The sequence below is a fragment of the Macaca mulatta genome, chromosome 10 (genome assembly GCF_049350105.2).
Source record: "Macaca mulatta isolate MMU2019108-1 chromosome 10, T2T-MMU8v2.0, whole genome shotgun sequence".
NCBI classification, from domain to species: Eukaryota; Metazoa; Chordata; class Mammalia; order Primates; family Cercopithecidae; genus Macaca; species Macaca mulatta.
In genome coordinates, this window is record NC_133415.1 from 99420958 (window position 1) to 99441916 (window position 20959).

The 20959-nt window shown below is 44.1% G+C and overlaps 1 protein-coding gene and 1 long non-coding RNA gene across 4 annotated transcripts in view; one reads left to right on the forward strand and one right to left on the reverse strand.

Annotated features, from left to right (window-relative positions):
* The window catches only part of SLC13A3 (solute carrier family 13 member 3), a 105138-nt gene that overhangs the window by 50316 nt on the left and 33863 nt on the right, over nt 1–20959 (reverse strand). The window contains exon 2 of one of the 3 annotated variants that reach the window (XM_077951901.1): nt 20558–20627. The exons of the other annotated variants lie outside the window; for them this stretch is intronic. The gene's annotated coding sequence lies outside the window, so the exon portion shown is untranslated. The remainder of the gene's footprint in view (nt 1–20557; nt 20628–20959) is intronic. 3 annotated transcript variants of the gene reach the window in all.
* On the forward strand, nt 12828–15926 carry LOC114670495 (uncharacterized). The gene is made up of 3 exons (XR_003720153.2): nt 12828–12951; nt 13609–13675; nt 14363–15926. It is a non-coding gene; the product is annotated as an uncharacterized LOC114670495 (long non-coding RNA).

The window sequence follows — 20959 nt, forward strand, 5'->3', positions numbered from 1 at the left end:
CCTGGGGCTGGGGGGAGACAGGGAAGGAGGCCTGCGGCAGGGCCTGCCCTGGCTCGTTCTCAGGGCAGCAGTGGAGCAGGTGTGTCCCTAAGGCGTTAACTTTAAGCAGGTGGCGTCACCTTTCTAAGCGTCATTTTGCTCAACTATAAAATGAAGAAGCTATTTTGGTCCACCTCATAGGACTGTTTGAGAATGAAGTGAAATACACTGTTGTCTTAGAGATAAAGATGAGAATGAAAATAGTTTACTTGATAGGGGATCCCAGGAGGTTCTGGAAGGACAGTGGGGAAGTGAAACAGAAGGAAGCCAATCCAGTGAGTGTCCCATGAGAAGGTTACCACTGTGAACACCTGGATCTCAATTCTGATGGCAAACCCTGGGGACAGGGCAGACTATGCTTCAGTGTGTGTCCCATGAGAAGGTTACCACTGTGGACACCTGAAGCTCAATTCTGATGGGGAACCCTGGCGAAAGGGCAAATCATGCCTTAGAGTTGTCTCAACTGGAGGCAAGGAAGTTGGAGCATTTATCTGCCAACTCCTGGCGATCGTTGGTTGAGGGCTGATACTGGGAGCATTAACTTTCAGCACTTCCGGCATCCTTCTGTGCAGACTGAGCACGCTCCTGCAGCCAGAGGCAACGCTCCCGCAGACCATATCAGAGGCAGTAAGAAGCTACTGGTGTGTGTGGAAATGGTGAGCACCAGTTGGGGTGTGGAGGGGGCACAGGGAGCAACTGCCACATCCTTACGCAGTACTCAGCACAATGCCCAACACATAATGCATACTCCATAAACAATAACAATAGCTGACATCTGTTGGGCTAAGTACCAGGTGCTATTTATTCCTAACAAAATCCTAGTGAAGTAGGTATGATTATTATCCCCATTTGATGGATTAGGAAACTGAGGTGCAAAGAGGTCATTAGCAAGGTAAAGGCTGTGCAGACCAGGGTAGACCAAGGCAATCTACCTCTATAGCCAGACCTTCATACAAGTGCCCTGCTGCTGTTCTCAGCTGAATATTAGAACCAATGAAGGGCAGACAAAGTAATTTAAGTCTAATCAGTGGTTGCCAGAGTTAGGGTGGAAGGTCTATGTTGTGGGGGTGTAGGTAGGGGTTGCAGAGGAGCACAGAGGAAACTTTTGGGCTGATGGCAATGTTCTATACCTAGATTGGAGTGGTAGCTACATTGGTGTGCACATTTGTCAAAACCTGTCAAACTACACACCTGTTCTCATCATGAGAGTGATAATGACAATGACTTCACATCTAATGCATCCGTGTCCCACAGGATTCATAATACTTAATGTCCCATTATTTGCGTGGTCACTGTTGGAATGAAACTATTCCCGCCCTGCCCTTGCTTTCTTATGTCCTCTCAAGGCAATGATTTTGCATGTTCTAGGAAACATGAACTTTTTCTTGGATTTGGTCCTGTCTGGAGCCATCTTATGGCTCTTACTTCCTACTTACAGTAAGTTTTGTTAGCTTTATTCCATGTCCATAGGACATCGAACAGAGCACTATCCTAAGAGAACATATCCTCAGCGAAACAGGACAGGTATCAGGTTACATGGGGGACGCTATGATTAGTTAATCCATCTTACAGGGAGGTCAGGGAGGGACCAGGGAGACCCATCAGACAGCCGTGGCAACAATCCAGGCAAAAGACACTGGCCACTAGGGCCCATTGCCGGCAGTTGTTGGTAGTGAGAAGTAGTTGAATTCTCGATCTATTTCCAAGGTCACGTCTGACAGTTTGGCTGATAGATCTGTTGTGGTATGCAAAGAGCAAAGAGAGAAGTCAAGGGCAATTCCAAGTTGTAGGTCTCCGCAGTGGGAAGGTGGGGTTGTCATTTACTGAGATGGGGGAGACACACTGTCACCAATTTCCATACCTTGAAACACACATCCCGAGACTCTGCTTAACACACCCTACATTGGAAAATGTTCAGATTCCCAAGTCCCTTAGCTTTTCTATCAGTTGCTCACATTCACTCATGAAATTTATAGATGTGCAAAAAGTCTCCCGCAGGGAGAATTTCTGTACAGCTCATCCCATTTTCCTATTGACTTAAGATACATTGTTTTAGAGAAAAAATTAAATAAGCTGCCACAGTTAATACAAAGTTATCCTTCAGGATACCTAAAATTTATTTCTTGGGGGCCAGAGAAGAACAACTGTAAAACAAATTAACTCAACTTGGAATGAATATCCCAAGAACCCAGGTTATTGGACACACACATTAAAGGTTGAAAGTAAAAGGAATAATACAGAATCAAACTTCACAACTAAAAATTCCCTAAGTTTTGATTTGTCACCATCCTTTCAGTTTCTCAAGTCAGGCAGATCCATGCATCTCAGAGGTAAGATATCTTTGAGAATCACAAGACCAGAGTCCACAAATACTAATAACCCCCAGTCCTTTGTTCAAGCAAAATTGTATGTTGAATCCCAGTATATAAAACAGACAAACTTTGAATGTAAAAATCAGGGAAAAAAAGGCACTTTTCTGGACATGGGCTTCTCTGTTCTCTGCCTCCCTTCCACCTACCCTGGCAGCCCCTAAACTTCCCAGATTTGGGGATTCAGTGGCAGATCATCAGATCATCACCAAGCCCCTCTCATTTCCCTGGCTCTACAGATGTGGAGACTCAGATCAGAGAGGGAAAGAGTGAGTCAGCAGGTGGATGTCAGAGCTGTTTCCAGAACCCCAAAGCTCCCCCAACAAGAAGCTGAGACCCTTTTGGGAAAAGGCCCCCTTTTGTGGAAAAGCCTCAATGTGTGCTTGGAGCCAAAAGGCATCATTCTAGAATTCCACAGAGATAGAGGGCAGGTCTGTCCCAGGTATACAGCATAGCAAACAAGGATGTGGGAAACCAGTGGCACAATAAACAGCACCCTGTTTAGAGAAGCTCCTGGAATCCCAACATTCTGCCTACAGAGCTTTAGTAACCACCTGGGGAGCCAGTGTACCCAAGGTTTCAGACTTGGCCAAGGCCACCTCAGCCTTCTTAGGCTGGGAACCTGAATATCACCTGGGGACAATTGGTTTCCATAGCTCAGAGAGCCAAAGGGGCCTTCCTGAAGACATACAACTTTGGAGAGATGGAGCCACCTCTCCTCTTGAGTCTCAGCTCCCAGTACAAAAGCAGCACGAAACCCTGTCTCCAGCCCCTTGTCCTGCTTCATGTTCTTTCATGTAACTGGTTACCACCTGAAAGCAGATTTTATAGCTCTGTATGTTTTCTCCTCTATTAGAATGCAAGCTCTAGGAGGGCAGGGATTGTGTTCCCAGTGCCAAGAACAGTTCCTGGCACATAGTAGGCACTCCAAATATCTGTTGAATGATGAATACATGCTTCTACAACTTAGAGAAAAAGCTCGATCCAAGTTATCATTCATTCATCTCTCCATTTAGCAAACTTTATTTGTGACCACATGCTATGCCCTGGGCTGGAAGCTGGCACAAGGAAAATGACTAAGACATAGTCTCTAAATTTTTAACAAGCACATCTGACCATGCCAATCAATAAACAATTCTTAGCCAGGTGCCTATAGTCCCAGCTATTTGGGAGGCTCAGGAAAGATGATTGCTTGAGGCCAGGAGTTCAAGTCCAGCCTGGGCAACACAGTGAAACCTGGTCTCTAAAAACCAAACAAACAAAAACTACAGTGCTTCTCAAACCCAAATCACCTTCCCAGCCTCTTTCTGCCAAATATCCCTCAAACAACGGATGTGTGTTGGTAAAATGTTGAACAATTGGCTCTCTGAAAAACTAGTGTGTGTGTGTGTGTGTGTGTGTGTGTGTGTGTCTGTATTAAGGTCTGTATTTAATAACTGGCTATTAGAATTCCTAAAAACTTGACAATCACATTTCCCAAGCCAGCATAAGCTGGCTGCAGCATACCACTGTGGGCCTCCAGGCAGAAGGACATCCATGTATCATCCCCTGGGCCAGGAAATCTGCATCACAGTCTGCTGTAAAATTGCCTTTCTTCCACCCATGCTTGGTATCCTGCTCCACAATGAATTCATGCTTTTTAAAGTATACAATTACTTTCTATCAGATCTTCCTGCTAACCCAAGAAGGAATGCCCCATGTATCCTGTTCTGCGTACCACTTGCCAGACCAACAGGTATCCCAATTTGTAAATATGAGTCCTTGGTGGAGATTACAATCTCAAATTCCCACAGAAGCCCAGACATACCATAAATGAACTCTTGGACTCCTTCAGACAATCCTCATCTCTGCGTTTTGAAAATGATATGACTATAAGACGTTTCACTTTCATCTTAGGTCTATTATGAGACACCTAGACTCCTAGACTGTAGTCCACCCCTCTACTTGGCATTCAAGATTTAGTGCCTAGCCCATCCCTGGCCCTAGACTCCTAGACTGTAGTCCACACCTTTACTTGGTATACAAGGTTTGGTGCCTAGCCCATCCCTGGTTCATCTGCTTCCACTGCTCAAGGAGATAGACATGAACACAAATCATTCATCCCCCAGAGAGACAAGTGCTAAAACAGAGTTTAAGACAGTGAGCTATGGCGCAAAGGTGAAAGGGAGCTGTGTCAGCCAGTGGGGTCTGAGAAGGGCAGACACCTCAGCACCTCCTTGCTATGGTCTCAATGTTTCTGTCCCCCCAGATTCATACACGGAATCCTCATCCCCATTGTAGTGGTGATAAAAGGCAGGGCCTTTGGGAGGTGATTAGGTCAAAAGGGCTCTGCTCTCACTAATAGGAGTAGTGTCCTCATAAAAGGGGCCTAAAGGCCCTTTTTATGGAAGCTTCTGCCATGTGAGGACACAGCAATAAGGCACTGTCTTTGAAGCAAAGAGCAAGGCCCCACCAGGCACTGAATCTGCCAGTGCCTTGATCTTGAACTTCCCAGCCCCCAGAACTGTAAGCAATATATTTCTATTGTTTAAATATCACTCAATCTAAGGTATTTTGTTATAGTAGCCCAAATGGACTAAGACAGTCCTCCATCTCTCCCTTTGGTGCCCACCATTCCTGTTCACACCAGTGCCATCTTCAGATTTCTCTGGCTTTAGAAGCACACTTGGCCAAGACTGCAAAGAAATAACACTACTAGGAATAGCTCCCAGCCACGAAGTTCAGTTGCCTTTCAGTGGCATAACTGAGGCATGTCGAATACCATTTCCCAGAAGTCCCCAGTAAGGCTGAATCCCTGCTGCTGGCAGGAACCTCTTCATTAACACACCTGTATTTCTTCCATGCTCTTCACTGTTTCCCTTGTCAGTCAAATTCCTTGCAGTCAAATCATTGTCTCAGGGTCCTTCCGAAGACCCAATCTAACACAGAAGTCTTCTCAGAGAGGGTGACATCTTTCTGAGCTACAATTGGAGAGGTGTTTGGCACAGAGAAGGAGAGGGACTGCCTTCTTGCCTATGCTGGAAGCCTCTTTTGTATTTGAGTCAAAAAGAAGGGTCATGTCCTCCAGCTGGATTTGGGGTTTATCTGAGCCAAACCCAGTTGAGAGAGGTCCCAGGCATTATCTGATACAAGAGAGTCCAAGCTCTGTCATTAGAGCCTGAGCATTTAGGTCTCTCCCCTCCATCTGCCCTGCTCTTGACCAAGGTCAAACTTCATCGGCTTTCACTGAGACTATTTCTCAACCTTTGCGCTTGTCTTCATACATCCTCCACATGAACAGTCAAAGGAATACTTCTAAAATGCACTTCAGATCATGCCACTCCCCTGCTCAAACACCTCCTCTGGCTCCCCATGGCCCCCAGACTCACAGTCATGGCATTCGAAGCTTATCAGGGTGTCCCAGTACAGGCTTCCCACATTCCCCACTTTCTCTGTTCTCTTGGACACAGTTCTCTCAGCAGTCTACACTGCTTGTCAATCTCTGGGCCTTTGCACATGCTTTTCCTTTTGCCAGGAACATTCTTCTACTTCTTCATCTAGTGAATTATGACTCATCTTGTAGAGGCCATTTTTATCCTGTGACCCCCACCCTAAAGTCCTGGTCAGTTCCAATATCTATGCTCTCACAGCACTCGGTTCACAGAAGAGCAGAACAGCACAGCGGTTAAGAACCTGGGCTTGTTGCAAGACTTCCTGGATTTGAACTAGAGCTTGACTACACCATGACTTTTGTGATCTTGGATAGGTGACTTAATGTCTCTGTGACTCAAGTTTCTGTCATTTGCAACTCAGACTCCTGACTAAAACACTCACCTTCTCCATTCTCCTAACAATACATAATACCTGACATTTTAATAGAACTTAATGTGTGTGCTTTCATCTTTGCTATTGCAAAATTCAGAATATCTCTGTCACACAGTGATGGAAAAAATAAGAACTAACATTTATTGAATGTTACTATATGCCTGGGACTGTTCTAAGTATGTTACATCTATTTGTTCATTAAATAACCTTATGAAAGGAAAGTTAGTATTATTTTCATTTACATTTAGCAAATGAGAAAATTGAGGCACAGAGAAGTTAAGACAAGGGATCTTCAAAAACTTCACAAAAAATATGTATTATTTTAAAACTATGCATGGATTTCAAATTTTTGCACCAAAATAAACTCATACTAACTTATTATCACATGTCTGAACAGAATCTAGTTTTAGGCACCAAAAAGGATAGTTCGAAAACCGCCCCTATCAGAGCTCTATGAATTCTGCTAAAATTGAAGTAAAAACAAACATCAAATTGATGGTGAAGCTTTATGAACAGTTTATGGGGACAATGCCCCAAATAAATTCTAATTTACAAATGGGTAATTTGTTTTAGAAGGGATGAGACTATGTTGAAGATGAAGCCTGCAGTGGCAGAGCATCCACATGGATCTGCAAGGAAAAAAAATTTAATCTTGTTCATGCTCTAATTGAAAAGCACCAACAATTAACAGCAGAAACAATAGCCAACACCACAGACGTCTCAATTGGTTCAGCATACACAATTCTGACTGGAAAATTAAAGTTGGGCAAACTTTCCATTTGATGGGTACCAAGACCACTGCACCGAGATCAGCTGCAGACAAGAACAGAACTTTCAACGGAAATTTTAAACAAATGCGATCAAGATCCTGAAGCATTTCTTCTAAGAATTGTAACAGGAGTTGAAACATGGCTTTGCCAGTACAATCCTGAAGACAAAGCACGATCAAGGCAATGGCCATCAAGAGTTGGAAGTGGTGGCCGGGCGCGGTGGCTCAAGCCTGTAATTCCAGCACTTTGGGAGGCCGAGACGGGCGGATCACGAGGTCAGGAGATCGAGACCATCCTGGCTAACCCGGTGAAACCCCGTCTCTACTAAAAAATACAAAAAAATAGCCGGGCGAGGTGGCGGGCGCCTGTAGTCCCAGCTACTCGGGAGGCTGAGGCAGGAGAATGGCGCGAACCCGGGAGGTGGAGCTTGCAGTGAGCTGAGATACGGCCACTGCACTCCAGCCTGGGCGACAGCACGAGACTCCATCTCAAAAAAAAAAAAAAAAAAAAAGAGTTGGAAGTGGTGCGGTCAAAGCAAAAGTGAACTGATCAAGAGCAAAGGTCATGGCAACATTTTTGGGGGATGCTCAAGGCATTTTCCTTGTTGACTTTCTGGAGGGCCAACGAACAATAATATCTGCTCATTATCAGAGTTTTATGAGGATTAGCCAAAGCTTTAGCAGAAGGACTAGGGAAAGCTTCCCCAGAGAGTCCTTCACCACAGCAATGCTCCTGCTCCTTCTCTCTTCAAACAAGGACAGTTTTGTGGGAGTTTTAACAGGAAATCATTAGGCATCTGTCTTACGGTCCTGATTTGGCTTCTTTTGACTTCTTTTTGTTTCCTAATCTTCAAAAATCTTTAAAGAGCACCCATTTTTCTTCAGTTAATAATGTAAAAAAAGATGACATTGACATGGTTAAATTTCTCAGACTCTTAGTTCTTTAAGGATGGATTAAATAGCCGGTATCATCATTACAAAAGTGTCTAGAACTTGATGGAGCTTATGTTGAGAAACAAAGTTTATATTTTAATTTTTGTCTTTTAATTCCATTTTCTTATGAACTTTTTGAAGTCTTCTCATCTTATAGATGGTTCTGGAATTTAAAAAGTTGTGGCTCCAAATCAAGAAAAATACATTGAGTACTCAGGGGGTCTTAAGCAATCTCTATGTGGAACTTCCCAGCACATCACATCCAAGGTCACATGGTATCTTCCCAAGAAAGGGTTCTAAAACCAAGTAAGTTTTTCAGGAACTGCTCTCCCTACCACTCCGCTAAAAATTCATAATTGGTACACTGAAAGGGCTGACAAATCATGTAGTACACACATTTATTTGGCCTTGTCTAACCCAAAGTTTCCAAAATATATTTGACCACAGACTGAAATATTTCTTAAAATCCTCCACAACTTACGCTCCATGGAAAATAAGGTGGTAAATGCTGCCAAATTGTAACCTGCAAAGGTTCATCCATTCAGTATGATTTACTGACTCTGTCTCCTCAACTACTAAGAAAGTTCCCTGAGAAGAGGGACCCCATTTCTTTTGTCTTGTTCACTTCTGTGTCCCCAGCACTTGGCACAGTCCCCAACACATTGAGGGAACTGGTATCAGAGAGTGTGGAATGAGTGAAAGAATAAATGGATTGTAACCCTGACTCTTTGCTGGCCACCGTGACCCTGACTCTTTGCTGGCCACCATGCTGAAAGTTCAGGAGGTAGAGATGAGTAAGGGAACATCTGCCCTCGAGTTGTTCAGAGTATAGGGATCAGGCAGGTGGATGCCGGGTCAAATAACTACACTGGGACCAACATGTGGTTCTCAGTAAGCTAGGGACACCTAGGGGAAAGTAATTAACTTAGCTTAGAGGACAAAGAAAGATAGCAGGGAACATTTCTCTTAGGAAGAGCTATTTAAACTAAATCTTAGAGAATAAAAGCTTTTGCAGATTCCTAAGGTCAGAGCCTCCCCTTTGTCCAGCAGGCACTTGAGCATTCATTTGCCTATTGTACTTTAAAATATGAGGGCGGATTTCCGGAGCAGTAGGGGATCCTTGCAAATTTACTCCTCTAACTCAACCGGAATTGGTGTGTGGTGTGTGCGTGTGTGTGTGTTTGTGTGTGTGTGAGATACTCATGAGTAGCACCAAAGTTACAAATTTAAGAAGGCAATATAGTTTCCCTGCTAAGGACACTCTAAGGTCAGAACTTAATAGATGACAAGAATTTTAAAAAGACATGACTCAGATCTTACAATATCAAAGGGATATAAAAGGGATAGTTTGAACTTTTTACCAATCACTTTGATAATTTCAAGTAACCAGAGAAACTTCCTGATAAGACATACCTTTCTCAACTACCAGAAAAAGAAATTTAAAAGCTGAATATTTCGGTGTCTATTGAAGAAACTGAATCAATCATTAAAAACCTCCCCACAAAAAAGCTCCAAGCCCTTCTGGCTTCAATGGTAATTCTACCAAACACTGAAGGAATAAATAATACCATTTTGCACGAACTCTTTCAGAGAGCAGAGAAAAAGGGAACACTTCCCAATTCACTTTATGAGGACAGGATAACCCTGTTACCTGGGTGATCCTGACAAGGGCATTAAAAGAAAAGAAAATGGAATATAATGGTTGAGAACAGTGACATGCAGTCACCTGGAAAATTTCAATTCTGAGGAGCTCTAGTGAGAGTTTCCTTTTCTATGCAGCTTCACATCTCTATGCAGAAGAATAACTACAGTATAATGACAATCACAACCACCAACATGTTTTGAGTATTCTCTAAGTTTCAGGCATCTTCTATGTATTAACTCATTTAATGCCCCTAACAATCTTTTCAGGGAGGCATATTTTTTTTTCTTTTCTTTTCTTTCTTTTTTCCTTTCTTTTTCTCTTTTTCTTTTTCTTTTCTTTTCTTTCTTTCTTTTTTTTTTTTGAACCAAGGTCTCACTGTGTTGCCCAGGCTGGTCTTGAATTCCTGGGCTCAAGTGAACCTCCCATCTCAGCCTCCCAAGTAGCTGGGATGACAGGCATACACTGACACACCTGGATTCAGGAAGGTACTATTACTTTCCCTCTCTGTTTTGGGGGAAATTATAAAAAGACATCGATTTGGGTCATGCATAACACTGTGTCCCAGGTAATTCAGTCCCAGGGTAGTGTTGCAGTTTACAAACTGCATAGTCTAAACAGGAATTCTAATTTTTAAACTCTTCTCTCTTAAACATTTAAGGGACTCAAAGTATAATAATCACTAGCAATTAATTAGCAAGCAATTAATTTCCAAGTAATTGCACTTATCAACTCATTTTATTTTCACAACAATCCTTTGAGACAGATATTATTAGCTCTGTTTTACTGATGGGACAACTGAAGCAGACAGGAAAAGTCAGGTAACTTGCCCACAGCTGCTGAGGCAGTCAGGATTTGAACCCAGGTGGTCTGACCAGAGTTTTCTCTTTATCACTATGTATTTCTGCACAACCTGTGGGTGTTCTTGTCAAATGCCCACATCCTCTCTATTCTCTAGCATGCCTGAAAATCTCTCACATTCCTAAACCAAGAGAACCTCTCTCAAGCCTCCTGGCTTGTCCTTGCCATCCCTGCCCCTCCATCACTCCCCATCTCTGCCTCACTGTCTCCCACAAGGCATGCTCATAATAACCATCCTGTTCCCTCCCAATTCCTCATTCACAGGAACTCCATCCTTCTAGTTCTGGCTCCTTTCTCCAGAAAATAGCCTATCTGGAGGATCTAGTTCTTCCTCTCTTCATGCAATAGCAACAACAATCACTATCACCATAATAATACTAATAACAGTAAATACCTATTGAGAATTTGCTATGTGGCAGACACTGCCCAAACAACTGTACCTGTGTATTATCTCAGTTTAATTGTGATTGTCACAACAGCCCTATGAAGTAGGTTCCATGATTATCTCCATTTAGCAGATAATGCAACTGAAGCACAGCGTGAATAAGTAACCTGGCCAGGGTCACAGAGATGAAAGTAGTAGACAGCCTGCTGGGCAGACACAAGGCAAGCTGCTCATAACATTATGCTGTTACACAAGGGGGAGATGGTGAGACCTAGACAAGCTGTTCCCAAATATCCAATCAGTATTAGGATGGATAGCAGCAAATAATTGTTTAGCATAAGTATATCCCATGCACTATTTGGGACATACTTATAGTTTAAAAATGACTCCTTGTTCATCTGAAATTCAAAGTGAACTTAGAACCCTGTATTTTATCCTTCAATCCTAGCTGGGCCAACATTCCAAAGATGTGAGGAGGGAAAGCTCAAGTATTTCTAAAGACCAGATGTGGTTATGAAGTGAGAATTTCAGCCCAGGGCCTCTTTAAAATCCTGCCTAAGAGGTCCACTTCTAAGTGATATAGGACCCCTGAGGGAGTTCCCATGTATAGGAAACCAGGAATTAGAGGGGTAGAAGCCAGGGGGAAAAGCCCAACGGAAGGGCTGTGAAGTGTTCTGAGAAAGGGGAGACCCTCTAGTCTCCCAACCCCGTAAGACTCACAAGAGAAGTGTCTGCTGTAAAGGGAAGCTGAGGGGCAGGAGTCATGCACCTGCCAGGCTCCTTGCCTCTTCCTGCCCCCTGGCTTCTTTCACTGTGGCTGTCACAAACCTTGCTTAAGAAAATAAGGAAGAAGAGGTGCAACCGTAAAGAGGAACTCAGGAGACAATGATCTCTCTTTCTTCTTTGTTTCCCAGCTTCCAGCCTGTAGAACCCCCAGGAAGGGAAGGGGAAAGGATTTCACTTCAAATCAAGTTCCACGTTTTGATGATCACCTGGAACTGACCATTCTAATTTCTGAATTGAGACCATGTTTGTGTATTAAAGTAATTGGAGGATTTTAATTACATCTCAAGAGTGATAGGAAATGGCATGTGTCTGCAGGGGTTTTTGTCCAAGTAATAGGAAAAGAACTGAAAATATTTTAGAGCACTATCTGGAGAGAAAAATAAACATGACTTCAAAAAAAGAGCTTCATTGAGCTATAATTTACATAAAATAAAAGTTCTGACAAATGGTCATATTCATATAGCCACCATCCCAATCAAGATATAGGACATTTACATCTTCCCAGAAAGTTCCTGCATGTCCCTTTCAGGTCAATTCCCACATCCCCTGCAAAATAGTGCTGCAATTTCTATCACTATAGATTGGTTTTTGCCTGTTCTAGGACATAATGGAATCATACAGGATGTACTTCTCTGTCTCTGGCTATTTTTTAATTTTAATTTTAATTTTACCAACAAGAATGAGCTTGAAGTATGTGTGGCTGTTTTGCTCAGCATAATGCCTGTGAGATTCCTCCACGCAGTTGTGTGTGTCAGTAGCCTATTCTTTTTTACTGCTGAGTAGTATTCCATTCTGTGAATAGATGGGAATTTATTTGTACATTTTCCTGCTGGTGGACATTTGGATTATTTCCAGTTTCAGGCTATTATGGAAAAAGTTGTTGTGAACACTAGCATACATCTGCTTTGGAGGTGACATTCTGTGAGTCCTCTTGTGCAATGTATTCAGATGTATTCATTCTGTACATGACATAAATGGGAGGAAAGGTTGTTGTTTAATTTCTGGCTGCAAGGGTTGCTTTTCAAAGCTGTATTCTCTCTCTCTCTCTCTCTCTCTCTCTCTCTCTCTCTCTCTCCTTTCTTTTTCTCTCCCCTCCCTCCCTCCTTCCTCTCACTCCCTCTGTCCTTCCTCTCTGTCCCTCCCCCTCCCTTTCTTTCCTTCCTCTCTCTCTCCTCCCTTTCTCTCTCTCCTGCCTCCTCCCTTTCTCTCTCTCCCCCTCCCTCTCTTTTCTTCCTCTCTCCCTCCCCTTTCTTTCTCTCCCTCCCTCTTTCTCCTCTCTCTGTCTCTGGATGCTCCTGTCAGGATGTCAACTCAGCCCTCTGTGAAGGAATGACTCCAGATACAGCACATGTCAGCTGGAGAGGTGACCCAAGGGAAATGGCAGGAGTTGGGAAGTCAATCTTTGGCCCACTTGGGGCTTTGGCAGCAAGTGGGTCAAGAGTGTGTTTTATTACCTTGCTGGAGAGGGACTGGAGCAGAGCCAGAGTGACCCCGAATGCCTCCCTTGCCTCAGCTGAACTTCCTGTGGGCAAATGGATTCAGATTTGCCAGCTGTATGCCAGACATCTGGTGGAGAATTAGTAAGAAGTGCTGCTGCCCCTCATCCCCCCACCTTCTCACTCTGCCAGGCCTTAAGAACAAAACTAACTTCCAGAGAGCAAAAATCTTCCAGGGGACTTGGAGGCAGGGACTAGAGCACTGAGGCCTGTAAAATGCTAAGTGGTGGGCTCTCAGAACAAGCAGGCCAGGACTGTTCCCACGTCCAGGTCTTTGCACCTGCTCTTCCCTCTGCCTCGCCCTCTTGACCCCCCCACCCCCTTTCTATCTCTGGCTGGCTGGCTCCTTGCTGTTCAGCCCTCACTTCAAAGGTCTCCCCTCCAGGGAGTCCACCTCTGATCACACTGCTCATTGTGGTCTGCTGTACATTATCTGGCTCCATTCTTGTGGAGCCACTTATCACTGGCTGGAGTTTATTTTTTTGTTCATTCACTTATTATCTCTCTCTTTCTCCTCCCTGCAGATCGTGAGCACCATGCAAACAGGGCCTTCTCTATCTTTGTTCACCTCTATCCTCAGTGCCTCAACAGGTATTTGTTAAAAGAATGAATAAATGATACAAAGTCCAGCATTTCAAACTCATATGCAGGGGACAATTTAATGGGTAATGTGGGCTGGTGTAATCAAAGTCACGTTTTCTCAAGTCTGATTTGCACTTCCAACAGTGCTGTGGAGACAGAATACTGTTATTTTAGCAGGGGATAAAAGTGCCCAAGCTTAATGGTAACTTACAGCTGGCATTGGACTTCGGTGTCATGAGTGCAATAGGGAGGGGTGGGGACTGTGGTGAAGTGGGGAACACAGGGACCCCCCACCACGAGGACAACAACTGCTGCTCAGCTCCCCTGATTGTTGTGATACAGGAATGTGGGTCCTGTGATGCCAGCTCTCCTGATGTTTCAAGAGAAGCTTGAAATTTTGCTTCTATGTGAAATCTCACAGTTTTAAAAGATTTTCTCATTAAAAGGAAACTGTGGGCCAATTAAAAAAAAAAAAACTACATCTGCAGGTGGTATTCAACCCATAGTCACCAATTTATGACCTCTCATCTAAGTGATTTGAATTGGTAGAAGGATGGACCCCTGTGGTAATTAATGAAAACCCCACATAGTGTGTATGTGCCCACACATGTACAATACTGAATATAATGTCAAGATGTTGACAGATTAGTAGGGATCGCCGAACTCTGTACTGAAAATCCCTGCTCCATTTTACAGATATAAACTGAGGTCTGGAGAGGAGGTGTGGTGTCTTCAGGACCATGCAGAGCCTAAGAGTAGATCTCATCACTCCCAGCCCCGGATACATTTGAAACAGTGGAACTGTAGAGGGGAGTCCAGGTGGATCCATGATTTTACTCCACCCAACAGCAACTCCAGTCAACCTCTGCCTCTGGGCTTCCTGTTTCATAAACTCACACCAGCCACATGGCCACACTGAGGTTCAGTCTGCGTGTCTGCAAAATAGAGGCTTCCCTTGGGTCCTCAAGGGCAGATTCAGGTAGGAAGGGGTGTGGGGCCACATGATCCCGAGGCACTGTTCCTTTTAATTTTAACTTCTGGAGTTCAGAGGTTGGGAGAGGTGTCTGATTTTGCAGACTCATTTTCTGGGTCAACTCAGAGTGAGCAGTTTGCCTTCTTGCCACTTGTTTCTGTCCAGTGGCTGCATTTTGGGAGGGAGAATCTTGCTGAGCGGGCCCAGGAAAGAAGGAGTAGCAGCTTCGGGTAACACATTGCTCAACTTCCAGCCTATTCCTCTGCCTTCAGAAGCCAGTGAGACTCAGCTACAATCTCTAGGGCTGAAGAAACTGACAGCAAGGCCTAACAGAGTCTGCACCTGGAGAAGACAGGTGCCACAGGGAAGGAGCCTAGTCCTAATGATCAAGGCTGACCCCAGAGGCCAGATTCTGGGTGAACTTGATATGGATGAGGTTGGGAGGATGGCTGAAAAGGAAAGTGGTCGGCTGCCTTTGAAGGGGAAAGAGTGCCAAGGAACTCTCTAGTGCTGGCCTGTCTAAACAGTGAAGCCCTGGGCCACATGTGGAATTTAAGTTCAAGTTCATTAAAATCAAACGAAATTTAAAATTCCAGTTTCTTAGTAACACTAGCCACATTTCAAGTGCTCAACAGCCACATGGGACTAGGGGCTGCCATTCTGGACAGAGCAGATATGGAACATCTCCATCATCAAAGAAAGTTCTATAGGACAGAGGTGTTCTAGAGAACTCAGGCCCAAGGGCCAGGAAGCCTGGGCGTAGGTGGTTCTGCTGCTGAATTCTTACAGCAAATCACTGAACACTCTGAGCCTAAATTTGTTCATCTTCTAATTGGGAATAATAATATTGGGATGTCTACATCACAGAGGATTCCATAGGACAAATGTCTGTGAAAGCATTTTGAAGTGTGTGATTGACATTTCTATCTTAGGGATGAGATTATGAATAAATCTGGATTTCTTTCTTATATGCTCTATTTTCCAAACTTCAACAATAAGTATGCACATTTTTTTTAAAAAAAGAAGGCATCCTCTGAATACAAAAGTGATATATCTGTAAAATTATTGGGTTACATGTTCTTTCTCTGAGAATTAGTAGATATTTAATTATTGCAGAAATTTGAGTCCAGCCTGATTTCTCCCACCCCTTACAGCTCACTTGAAGTTTTTGCCTGGATATCCATAAGGTTTTTACTATTAAGTTTCAAGTCCATTAATGTTACTACAATTTGTCTTGATGAGTGTCCATAAGCTTTTTCTGGAAAACAGTAAGCTCTTTCAACCTGCATATGTTTTAGTTTTGTTTTGGAGAAATGTTCTTCTACTAAAGATCCCAACATTGTTTTCTGTTTTATTTTCTTCTTCAGTATCACCAATTATGCTGATGTTGGTTTTCCTTTGTCTTTCATATTGATTGTTTTCCATTCGTCTTTTCTTACTTTTCTTTTCCACTTCATTTTGTTCAGTCTTTTTAGCCTACATATCATGTCTCTGATTATGTTTTTAATATTTCCCCATTTTGCTCTGATACAGCATTTATAAGACAATAGCTTTACTTTTCTCTTCCACTTACTTCCTGAGTGCTGTTTTTTCACCCCCCTCTGCTTCTTAATATCTCTTCTTTGCCCTTTTTGTTTCTTATTTTGAGATTTGTTTTAGGCAGGCATTTTTTTAAGTATATATTTCACAGAAAAACATCTGTCCAATAGTTTCTCCCACTTTATACAACAAATCTTCTAGTATTTATTCTTTTTTATCCTCTCTATTTTATGTTTCTTTGCTTTTTATTTCTCGTGCTCTCTTTTTGGCAGATCTCATGTTGGCTCCTTATTACAGAATTGGAGTCATTCTTTTAAGACCAGTTCTTTGTTGGAAGAAAGTGTGGGGAAAGGAGCTGGCCCACAGGTATCCAAACATTGGCTCTGTTGACTATCTCAGAATGCTTTATCACCAACATGGACCCAGAACATGCCTCTCCTCTAAGCAAGCTGGAGCCCCTTACTCAGTGTGAAGTCCCAAGAAGGTCACAGTTCTTTGGTGTCTCTTTAGCATTTATGTCTCTTTGACTGACTGAGAGAGAAAACTAGAAACTTTACAGCCATATAGGTGATCACTATACGCAATCTCTCTCCCACGTGCCATTCCAACATCCCACTTCTTGACAAGGGTCTTGGAGCCTCCTCAATCAGTTCATCTGAATGCTGTGCTGTCACATACATCTCAGGAACTCTCCCTTCTCCCACATGCATGCTCCAGGCTTTGCCAGTATTAGGAAGTGTCAGAGTTCAAAAACACTTCAGGAGAACTCCTTGTCCTGCCCATGATCTGCAGAAGCATGCACTGCTCTTGATTTCCTTCTGCAATTTGGTCAAAGTTTCCTGCCATTGTCAGCTCTTCTTCATATGCTGGTGAGGTGGGATTGTGGTCTTTCCTTCTTTCATCAAAGATGGCATATGCGTCTCCTTTTGTTGCTTTTGTGGCTGTTTTCAGACTGCTTCAGAAAGGTGAATGGAATAAAAACGTCTTTGTTCTACTAACGTAAACCATAAGTGCCTCCCACCTAGAAATTCTGTGATCAGAAAGTGCTGTTGATCCTGGGCCTATTAATTCTCTCCACCTTCAGTTTCCTTGTGTGCCGCAGACATATGATCATAGCACCTTCCTTGGAGAGATAGTTATTAATATAAGGTAACCACTGACTCAGTGATTGATACATACAGTAGCTCAATAAATATGATATATTGTTATATTGTATTAATAACATTATTATTAATAATATAATTAGATCAATTTCATAAAGCTGGCCTTCAAAAATATTGTTCTTAAATCTTAAAATATGAGAGTCAGAATGAAGCTGAGATCATTTAATCCAATGGTTCTTGATGGGGGGTGATTTTGTCCCCCAGGGGACATGTTTTATTGTCATGACTGGTGGAGGGTGCTCCTGGTATCTAGTGAGTACAGAGCAGGGATGCTGCTAAACATCCTGCAGTGTCCAGAACAACCTCCTACAGTAAAGAATTATTTGTTCCAATAGGGTCAATGTCCACAGTGCTGAATAAAGTGGAGAAATCCTGCTCTAATCTAACTTTTAGTCCTTACAATGGAGGAAATGGTTGTCCCGAAAAGGAAAGTGGCTTCCCTGAGGTCACACAGTGAGTCAGAGGTAGACTGTATAAGTTAAGGCCATGCTTTCTCTTAGTTCATTGAAAGGCCATTGTGCCCTGGGCTTTATCAGGCAGCAGGAGTTGGGAGCAGGGCTGCCACGTGGGCGAGGCTCATGCACGACCCTGAGTGAGCTCCTCCTTCAATCTTGCTCTCCAAATGCTTCATGTGGCCCACCCTAGTCCTAGCCTTGGTCCCCAACTCAGCCCTGCTCACACCCGCCCAACCTAGACATACTCTCCAAAGTCTGGCTTTCTTAGAGGAAGGCTTATAATCCCCCCCCACTCCGCCAAAGAAATCCCAGCCTCTCAAGCTTAGCCAATACATGACCACGGGGATTAACGCCTGCAAGCAAAACACGCAGGGGTGAGAGGAGGGTGGAGAGAGAGAGAAAAAATGCCATGTCAGGTGGTTAATTTTTGAGCTGGGAAATGATTTCCAGGCATACACAAGGTAACTTTTCTCCTACTGCCCCACAACTTGCCCTCTTCGTGTAGGAAAGGAAAGAAAGAGAAATGGTCTGTTTTCCGGGACCCAGGGGTAGGAATTTTCAGGACACTGTCTCCACCACCACTGTCCCCTTCCCCCTGCCCCAGCTCCCTGCTGGGCTGCAGCTGGCATTTTTGTCAGGGCACTGGGCAGTTACCAGGCTCTTGGCAGGTACTGGTAGCTCCATGCCAGGCAGAGAGCTGGCTGGCCCAAACTTTGGGGACAGGACTGAGGCCAGCTGCCCACAGCAGTGCCCTCCTGCTGCCTACTAGGGTCCCACTCCTCAGGAGTGTCCAGGGTTGGGACCGTGAAGTGCTGAACTTTGAACTCTAGCAAGGCAGAGCCTTAAACTTCACGGTATCCCCTCGCCCAGGACTGAGCCTGCACAGTGCCAGACCCTCTGGAGCCATGTAGGGTTTGAAGCATCATGGCTCAGGCACTCAGGACTGGGGGCGCTTCACCACTCTGAACCTATCCATGAGTAAACACGAATAACATGGGAATGACAGCATCACAGAATCACCACAGTGGGACATTGCCTGGAAGAAGGCCAGCCCCAAGGGGGAAAAAAAAAAAAAGGCTGTCAGGATCAGGGAAAAGAGCCATGGACAGGGAGTTGGGAGCTGGGAGCTGGAGGTTGAAATCCAGACCTGATGTCAAGAAGTAGAGAAGACTATGGGTTATGAGTTTGGCACCCAGTGCCAGAGTGCCTGAGTTCCAATCCTGCATCTATAGCTTCCAGAGCAAATGACTTAACTTTGCTCCTTGGTTTCCTCATCTGTAAAATGGGGGTGATGATAATAATGATGATAAGAATTTCAACCTCATAGAGTTATTGTTGGAAGGATTAAATAAGTTCATGTAGGTAAAATGCTGGGTGCAATGCATACTCTAGAGTAATCTCTCTCTCTTTCTTTCTCTCACTCACTCTCTCCCTTCCTTCTTCCCTCCCTCTCTCTCTTTCGATAGACAGACAGATAGATAGCTTTTTATCCACCCAGATCGATCGATCGATCTATCTATCTATCTATCTATCTATCTATCTATCTATCTATCTATCTTCTATTTATCATCTATCTATCATCTATCTATCTATCCATCATCCATCCATCTATCCATCTATCTATCAATTATCTATCTATCTATCTATCTATCTATCTATCTATCTATCTATCTGGAGATTTACATATCTAATGTTACCTACTACTGGCAGCTGTTACTTTGTTACATTCCTTGCCCTCTTTATGTTAGAAGGTTCATCCCAATGATCCGTAAGCCACTTCAAGTCCACCATTTGGGGATAAAGGTAACGATTCCAGGTGCCACATATATACGGACCCCAAAGGGAAAGAAATTTGGAGCACATACAGTAGGCCCAGGGAAAGGACCCAACCTGGAAAGAAGCGAGAGAACCCAAGAGAAACCCTCTCTGCCAAGGCCAAGAAGAACATTGGCATGAGACCTCCACTTAGAAGGAGGAGGTTAAATCAGGCAGGTGAAGGCTCAGGGGAACAAGGCCACCAGAAGACACATAGCTTGGGTGCAAATCTCAGCTCCACCACTTGCAAGCCACCAGCTTCAGGCTGACTCATTGGCTTTTTGGAGCCTCCCTGTCTCCATCTGTAATTTTAGATGCATATTAGGCCATCCTCAGAGAATGCCCAGGGAAGATCAAAAGGCAGGTGAACATGGCTGTGCTTTGACAGCCCCGCAATACCGGCATTTCTCCCCCAGCCTCTGGGGCAACTCTCCCTCATGGCCTCAGTGCCATACCACTGCTATCTGAGATAGCTACACGTGTTGAGCCCTTACTACACGCCAGGCACTGTTCTGCAATTCCCTCGTTAAACTCTACCCACTGCTCCAAGAGGCAGCAGCAACTACTGTTTATGGGTGGCTTGGTTTATTGTGGCTCAGAGAGCTCAAGTGACTTGTTCAAGGCCCTCTGCCTCGATGCAAACCATAGACAAGAAGAACAAAGCAACTATTGATTGAGGGCTTACTACGCTTTAGGCGCCAAGCCATGCTTTTTGGGGTGCATTAGCTCGCCTGTGTGTCCCAATGACCCTGTTTAGAAATGAGAAAGCACACAGAGGTTCGGCAACTTCTCTGCCCATGTGGGTACATCTAGCAAGGGATAGAGCCACGATCCTACCGTGGTGGTCTAGCCCAGGGCTGTGGTCCTGATCTTATGGGCCCTAGCCCCAGGGCTCAGCGATGAAGATGACGGTGAAGGGAGCGGCTGGCATTCACTGAGCACTTACTATGTGTTGGTGCTGATTAAAGCCCTTTGTAGTAATTGTGTCTGTAGCTCTTCTCAGGCTCTGGTAGGTTCTATTAGAGGAAATGAAAGGACAGGCACTCAACAAAAGGTGCTTGATAGGCATTTTCACATCCTCTCTGGGGGCTAATTCAGTCTTCAGGGTGAGCAGAACTGATTTTCATCCACTTTCCAGAGGGAGAGACTGAGGTGTGGAGGGTTAATCCAGCAGTGATGCAGATGGAAGTTGAGGCTACCCAGAAGTCTTGTCTCTGGTTGCCAACCGAGGCTCCCTCTTACCTTGTCCCATGCCCCAAAACACTCTGAGAAGGCAGCTAGGGCCCACCTGTGTCCATCTGGGCACAAGACTCAATGGGGGAAACAGAAAGGGCAGCAAACTTGCCCC